Here is a 9213-nt window from a genome sequence, read left to right as displayed (position 1 = left end):
ATGTACTTAAAAGACCTTTGGGGTTAGGGACAAAAGACTCTTTTAGAACCTTAGATAAGAATCAAAATAAGACAATGTTTGACCTTAGAGGGAGCTACAATGTAGGGGGGGTTAATTAGAAGACATAGGATTGCTAGAAGATCGCTTTGGGTGGAATAAATAACCTTCTAATATCGCATTGCAGTGAAAGGAACATCATCTCTGAAGAAACACGGATCCACTCCCTGGGTATGGGTCCTGGATCTAATGAGTCCACAGGGTAAGATACGATAATTACTACCAATGATATGAGTGTGACTTCCCAAAGTCCAATGACCGGAACCTGCAAAACAGACACCGTGAGTCTCATTATAGGAAGGACAAGAGGGGGGTCTTCCTGTAACCACCCTCCGGCGTGAGAATCAGTAACGTTCGTAAATGGAAAAAGTACTGAAGTAAACAGACTAAGTGTAGTCAGAATGCTAGTGAGTGAATGAATACCTCATACCGTTTGACAAGGTATTTATAGCCGAAGGATGTAGGAAGATGACTGGGCCAGCTGTCCTCTTTCAGAAGATCTTTGATAACTGCCTGGACGCGTGTCCTCTTGTGATAGGTTGAGCTATCCGTCCCATGTGCATGGGTATAACAACCTGGACACGCGTCGCCCAATGATAGGATGGATTGCACCCTGGCCATGTGCACGGTTATAACAAACTGGCCAGGTGTCCTTTATTTATTGGCTGTTCAGTCACGTATTCTCCAAGTAAGAGTTATGAACCTTCTTCTAGAGAGTATTTGGGTGATGACAGTTGTCCTACTGGCATTGTCTTCCGGATGTTTAGGCGGACAGATATCCCGTCCTGCGGATGACTTTTGAGGATGCCAGGATGCTTCCGCGCGTGTTGTGAGGACGTTCCTCCTCATTCGTGATATGCGGGTGGTCCATGTGTCCCGCGGGTGGCTTATAAGAGGATTCTCTGTGACCCGCGGGTGGTACTTAAGGGTATTTGGGTCTTTTTGGTACCCTACCTCTACAATCTCCTTCTTCCATCATACATTATCATATTACTACAAATGCATTTTGTATCTTACAAAATATGGGGAGCTTGTTGAAAATTTAGTTGTCACCAATTTAGACATAGATTTGGAAAGACGAAAATGGTTGTTATTTTTTACAAAAATACAATGATTTTAACAATACCACTACAACACGCCACTATTAACAAGACCATAAAGAATGAAGACTCAAGAGTCAGCTACTTATCAGTTGTTTGGTATTAATTGTTAACTATAAGTTAGGATTTTTGAGTCTTGTACTATAACCAGCGGGGCTTACCCCAATGGCCAGGAATATGATGGATGACCCGGATGTCACGGGTTCGAATCATGATTCTGACTGGATTTTACCAAAGCATTAAAACCTACCGCGCCTTCGGGCGGGGTGAGCCAACTGGGTTTTACCGGGAGCGCCAAACCAAACTCGGATGCCAGCGTGGATCCCGATCATGCCAACATAGTTGGCCTGAGTGGGGTGGCGGGGCGCAGCGTGTTCGCGCAGTGAGATAACTTAACTGTGAAAGTCACCTATCGTAAAAAAATAAATAGATAATTACCTCCTTCAATGGGGGTGTGTGTATGTACCTTCTTAATGATGTAACAATACTTCCTGGAAACAAAATCCATGAAAGTGACTGTGATAATATAATTACAATTTGTTCAGATTTTCTTCCATATATGTTAGATATATCATTGTTGTTACTATTTTATTAACACACACTCATCCGCTATACACTGTGATGTATAAAAGTTTATCTCACACAAAACAGGTAGATTGATGTGCGAAAAGCTATATATAAATATTAATAACTAATTCTCGCAATTCAAAACTAAGTCTTAGATTTATAAAACCAAACAAACCTAACTAAGCTTCACACAAACGGCAAGTGTAACGGTCGCGTAGCAACACAGTCTAATGGAAGTCTGGATGTCGAACACAAAGACACGTGAGAACGGCTAATATAATTAACTCTAATCTAAGTCTTGCCTAAATAATATATTTACTTATCTTAATTATTTAAACTAACTAAACTTAACTAACGAACTTAACGGTACTAACGATAATAAAAAAACGAATCACCTAGGTAAGATGACTTAACGGTCGTAATATGACACGGGTGCTAACATGTGGTTGAAACCAGGGTTCTAAAGATGGGCTAACATAGGTGAGGTCGAGGCAACTGGGTCCCTACGGTCATATTTACCAGAAAACCCTAACGACGTCTAGATAGCTTTTAATACATGGTTGTTTATCTATGTACCCTAATAACTCATCACTAGTCCATGTCTAAGTTACATACCTCACTAAGTCTCGAGCTAATTACAAACCTATGAGAAGAGGGGTAATTCAATACTAAGAACAGAATAACTCAACTTACAAACTTAACCTAGCCGACAACGGGAAAACCGCACGTGGTCTCGTAACGACTAACCCGATAACTAACTAGCAAGATAAGCCAAAACCTAAGGTCTTGGTCCAACTAAAGGTGGTGAACCTACTTGCTTTAATGATCCAAGAAACACAGACCCTGATGGTATGCCTACCACAATCAATCAACACACAAAGTATTAACCAAAACATGCAATTAACGCCTACACGAAACTATATCATGCAATAATCAACTAAACGGGGCACATGCAACCTAATATACATCTATGTTAGCGGGTAAACACAGAATAATATCACAAAATCTGAACTTTACAACAGATAAACAATTAACCACTTCTAGTTAATATAAACCCTTAAACATCAAACCTAGGTGATTCAAGCAAGTTTAGCCAATCATAATGAACGAACAGCAGATAATAATTATAATTAAGCTCAAAGTATCCATTACAAACTTATTGGCACTTGTTTCAAAGTCTAAAACTCAAAAACGAACTCACAAACGTTAAAACAAGCAAAACTGGCAATCGATTGATGAAACTCCGATCCGATAGCTTCTCATTTACATTGTTCGCCCCAAAGTCCCTCTTGGGGCTGGAATCAATAATAAAATGGTTCATAGGGTTTATAGGGTTTAAATAGATTACTTAAACTTGATTAACAAGCCAAACTAGCTCTAAACAAGCCCACAAACCCATAATAGGACAAAATAGTCGTGGCTAGAGGATTTGGGCAGCATTGGGACTAGGTGGGACGCCGCCATGCACAGTTACCAAGGATGACCTTTTCGCGTGTGGCGGCAGGTCTTTTGGTCTTTGTTTTTCGACTTCTAACTCGTTTATCTTCGTATACGCGCACCGGCTTCATTTGATTCCCATTTGAGATGATTTCTTCTTCATTTAGACTCGTTTTTCGCTCTCTTCAACCATGGTACCTAAATCAATCAACAATATGTAACTTTATGCATAAAAAAATGGATATTCGTTAAATGTTAAACGTAAAACAATCGCAACAATGGGGTAAAAAACTATGTATTTTGCAGCACATCAAATATCCCAACACTTAAACATTTTTCTTCCTTGAAAAAGTTAACTGCACAGGATAATACCCAAGAAGAAATTAACAACTCTCGATTTTATTTATTATAGTTTACTAAAGCATCAGAAACAAATTGTCGTATTAACCGCGATTGCCGATATACTGATCCACTTTAAACCCAGCCACCAACCCATCGAGCCCCCAGTAGCATATAGCATTAAGTTCAAATAATAATCGCACTCAAGAGTGGCAGCTCAGCTTAACCGTATCTCAAGCATAAAGAGCTAGCATAGAGTCGATGCAAAATGGTCCGACAAATCACTGTAAGCAATTTTCTCTTTAATGGTAAGAAGAAAGTGTACTATATGGAATTATGAATTATTGGTCATGTGATGCTCATACGAGCTGATCCTAGATATTATTGGACTTTGTCCTATATAAACCTAAAATTTGATTTCTTGACAAAGAACTTTCAAGCCCCCAATAGCGATAACCTCAGAGTAACTATCCCCTTGGAAACGCGTAAACTCTCAGCTATGTCTAGTATGGACAACTTTGGCCTCTTTTGCTATTATTTGGATGTTTTTTTTCATCTTTTAACTGAACTTTATTTGACAATTTTTTTTTATATTTTTATACCTTTTTTCTCTTTTTTATTAAATAATACCCTAAATATATAACTAATTCTAAGCTCGTTAAAAGATGGACTTTTGGCGAGGCGCCACCACTCAATTTATTTTAATAAAACGAGTGATGTGCTATATTTTTAGTGCACCCAATTCTCACCACCTCAAAGTAAAAAGATTACTGTAATTCTCCCTATATCATATTGAATTTTAGCTTCGCCGCTTCCCCCAAGATGAGATCCCATAAAGTTTATGAATTCGTTAAGGTATGATTAAGAATGCTAAAGGGAACTTTTTAGGATTAGTTGGCCTACCGTCACATCCCAAATTATATACGCAACTGTTCTGATTTATTTTATGTATGTATGCATGTATGTATGTATGTATATATATTAATAAAACACCAAGAAATTGTCAAGAACACTAGGTAATACTATCATTTCCTGTTTAATGCAGAAAAATTTGAAAACAATGGACATTATAAAACTCTTTTACTTACTTTACTTTTTTTTTTAAAAAAAAAACTTTCTTTAATTTTATTTTTGTTATTTATTAGTACATTTAAAACATCAATTCCCTATCCCCACACTTAAATTTCACATTGTCCTTAATGTGAGACATGTAAAAGACAAAAATAAAATAAATAAAGAAAAATAGAACAGACTTCCCTGGTAAATAGCAGTGAACGTGTGTCATGAGTCATGTTCTGTACCCTCCAATTCGAACGCAAGCCTCAAACTCAAGTGCTCTCTACCAAGCCGTCACTCACGAACTAACACGGCTCCTCTAAAACAAATGGCATCCCCCACAATTGTTTATAACCATCTCATCAACCGTAATCAACCAACCATTGAACAACCTGCAAACAAGAAAAGAAGCAACTGGAGTATCGGCGAAACAAAACCAAAACTAAAGCAAAATAAAATGAAACAATTACCGGGTTGCCTTCCGGATAGCGCTAAGTTTATATACGAGTCTTCAGCCGGACTCACTCCCTAAACCTCAGTCGGGAGGCTTCTACTTTATCCGCTTCCCATCAACGCTCCTCAACACTCTCCTTTTACAATTATTAGGGAAGAAGCCAACTGCAAAACTCATGTGGTCCTGAAAATCTGAATTCAGCTTGAACCACCAACTTTGAATTCCCCCGAAATGATTCAGTAAAGTGCGGTGGGGAATTTGTAAGGCCCCGTTACCGGTGTCTCACTTTGGACATTAGATTTACTCATAAACACAGTTCTAAATATGATAGTTAATTAAAACTTTCGCGGAATAATATAAAAGTCAACCATTCATTACAAATATTCATAACTTGTCTTTTTAAAACATAATTAAAACATAGTATCAAAACATCATGACAAATCTTCAAATGCCAGCCTCTTCAATCTTGCCATGTGTCCATCTCAAACCAGCTGTCTCAGTCTGTTAACCTGCGTGCATACTAAAAGTCAGCTACGCTAAATGAGTTCTAGTTAATCAGACGACATACAATAAATTCACATACTTAAATATGCACCCGAAGGTACATACCTCCATATTTACTTACATACTTACATAAACACATACTTTCATTCTTTCTTTCATACTTACATACATGCTTTCATTCATACATATACGTTTAAAGAGCATTTCGCCCTATAACCTTCGTCGATATTATTAGGGTCGATTCCCTGCATTCGCCGACATTATTAGGGTCGATTCCCTGCATTCGCCGACATTATTTGGGTCGGTTCCCTGCATTCGCCGACATTATTAGGGTCGATTCCCTACATTCGCCGACATTATCAGGGTCGGTTCCCTTCATTCGCCGACATTATTAGGTTCGGTTCCCTATATTTAATACATTGTACCATACCTTTCTTAATATTACGTGCAATATCCGAAAATCGTTCACGTACCATCATCATAACATACATACATCATTTATATATCATATATATATATAGTCATATCTTTGACTATCTCCTGGCAGCACATGCAATATCCGAAGATCGTTCATGTACTATCATCATAACATACATACATCTTTCACTTATCATATATACACATCAATCATGCTTTTACTATCACTTAGCGGTACATGCAATATCCGAATATCGTTCATGCATCGTCAAACAATCATCATACATAAATCGTACAAAGCATACACTTACCACTTAAGGTAAGCGTATTAACTATCACATCGAGTATGCACACAGCCCCGAAAACATAACAAGGAAGTGGGTCTAGAAACTCACCTGAACTCGGTTACGTTCACCGTTTATAGTTATTCCTTTCTTGAGCTATACACGACTAACTGTATAACAATTACATGTATCAATTATCTATCGCTATCCATATCGTATTTCTAGTTTAATTATAACCCACAACGAACGGTGGTCCGTGGGCAGCGCCCCTGGCAGCGGGGTCTAGGGGAGGCAGCCCCTAGCAGGGTCCAAGTGGCAGAGCCCCTGGCTGGGGTCGAGCTTCCAGGTCAGCTTGGAAAAATTTTATTTCCATTAACTGTTTTAACATATTTTCCATTAGAATTTTGAATCATTAATTAATTGCTAACTTAAAAGTCCAAGGGCTTCTTTGTAATTAAAACATTCTTTTTCTAAGTCTTGGGACCATTCTGTAATTCCATTAAACTTCTAGTTCGTTAATTGACTCTTTAACGAATTGGGTTATCATAACGAATTGGTTCTTATAGCGAATTGAACCCTTTAACGAACTGTTTATTTAAACGAATTGGTCCTTTGACGAATCAGTTCAGGTAGCGAATCAGTCCATGTAACGAATTGGACCTTCCAATTCGTTACCTCCATTAACGAATAACGAATCAAGGGTGATTCGTCATCTTTTTCCCTTAACGAATTGAACACGAAATAAGTCTGGTTCGTTAGACTTTCTTTAGCGAACCACTTGGCGAACACCCCTAGTTCGTTAACTTCCCATTGATGAAATAGGGTTAGGTCAGAGAATGTCAGAACATTCTCTGACATTCCTCTAACCTCGTACCACTTTCCGGCGCCGCCTTTGTCGGAAAACCGGGATCTCGCCAGAAAAACGAGATCCAGCTTTTTTCTCCACCGTTTTCTCCGTTTTTCGTCCCGTTCGATCCAGATCTGAGCTAGGGTGACCCCTAAGCTCATCTTAGGTTCGGTTTATACCCGATTCCACCCGGATCTCGTGACTCTAACGGTTTAACGGTGTCGGCTCATCGTTTCGTGATCATATCTAACGGGTTTAAGCTCATACAACATCACACTATCATTACCTTGGATCGGGATTGGTTTTCTATCTTGGATCGGCTAGAGAAAGGAGAGAAACTAGAGAGAGCTTAAGTGTGTGTTTTGGTGGTGTATGGAATATGTGTGAAATGAAATTAAATGGGTAATTATGACTTATATAATTATGGATCTTGGGCTTACGCCCATGGTCTTTCCTTCCTTCCTTCATAACCCAAGTCCATAACCCATATCCATTTAACCCAACACTAGCCCGACTCATAACTCACACATCATTTTATTAACCGAAACTAGAAAAATGGGATGTTACAGAATTCAAACTCATCATCAAACAATGATCCTTGAGCCCAAATATCCTTCTTCTAATTCTTTTAGCCAACTTTTTAAACCTCGACACGTCCTTAATGGAGATTGAGTACGGCTCATGTTTTGGTTTTTCACAATCAAAGTGCAATGGTGGAAAGCCTGAATCACCAACCACCCCATGGCTCACCTCACAAGGCTCCTTCTTGATCCTCGTACTTGGCTCGTTATACAATAGATCCACAAGCAACTTTAAATCGCCAAGTGGTTCAAACTCCCATTCATCTGTAACGGTAAAATCCATCAACTCTTCACCAAAATCACCCCTAAACTCGTCCTCCCATGAAGGAACACATTCTTCAATTTGACTTTCCATCTCATCAACCTCAAACTCGAGAATCGGCTCACTAAGTTGTGGCTGACTCATGAAACCAAGTCGGTTTCCATATAAAGCTTGTTGGGTCGTAAAAGGGGCATTTGGATTTGTATCATGGATGATGCGCAACCAATCAAACATTACCTCATCTGGATCCGGTATTTTCTAGATGAATTCACTGGATGAGAGTTCATAACCCAGAAGATCCCCCCTTAAATCAAACATCAAACGTAACTGGGGTTTCACTCGATTTTCCGCTTTGCAATCCAAAATCCTTTATATCTCCATCTGCCAAATGGTGTAAAGTTTTTGTTCTTTGAACCCATTCCCGTAAGTCTCCATTGCTGCAAACTTAATGTTTTTGTTCTTTGTTAAATTGTTTTTTGTGTTTACTTCCGGAACCGTATTAACGCTAACCGATATTGATTGACGCTTGACTCACCGCAAAAAATAGTGATGAGCTCGGTACAAGTACCAACCGTACCGTACCGATCCTGAAACCTAAACGGCGGGTACCAAAAGTATCATGTTCGGTACCCCGCACAATGTGGTCATCCTTAGCCGCAACGCCCATGTTTTAGCGACTAAATAAACACCGTTTTAAATATGTCTTTTTTGGTATCATAGCTATACGAATGTCATTACAATAATGGTGTTTACTTATTTATTTTTTTGGAGTTAGTGTCGCTACTATAACATACCTACAAGTTGTACGTATGGTGATATTATTATCGGCGTTTACTAATTTATTTTTTACGTTAAGTGTTGTTACCATAACAAACCCAATATATTGTTGGTTTTGTTACCTAATTTAGACCTTAAAATGGATGGGTGATAAAACTGGTAGGGTTGATAAAATTAGGTTCTGGTTGGATTTTTGGATTCTGTAGAGCCCGTTAAACATGATATTTCCTAATATTTATTTAAATGTCAAAAATAAAGGAACCTCATTAGTTCTCGTGTTGAGATGCGATATGGTTCCCAGGTTTGGAGTTGGAGTTGGATCAGATCTTACTTTACTTAAAGTGAAGATACTGAGTATGCATCATGTTTGAATTTGGAGCAGAATGTTGTGTTGGGTTCACAACCTGATTGGTGTACTTGGCCAAGTGACCCAACCGGACTTTTTATAGTACATTCAATAAATAATCTCCTCTACAAGTCTCAAGTCACATGTATCTTAGATTGGAACACTTGGGTCTCTCTTAAAACCAA

The sequence above is a fragment of the Bidens hawaiensis genome, unplaced genomic scaffold (genome assembly GCF_021521415.1).
Source record: "Bidens hawaiensis isolate Kalapana, Puna unplaced genomic scaffold, B.hawaiensis_p1.1 tig00023094_1, whole genome shotgun sequence".
Taxonomy (NCBI): Eukaryota; Viridiplantae; Streptophyta; class Magnoliopsida; order Asterales; family Asteraceae; genus Bidens; species Bidens hawaiensis.
The sequence above is the reverse complement of the archived record's forward strand: the minus strand, read 5'-3'. Positions refer to the sequence as shown.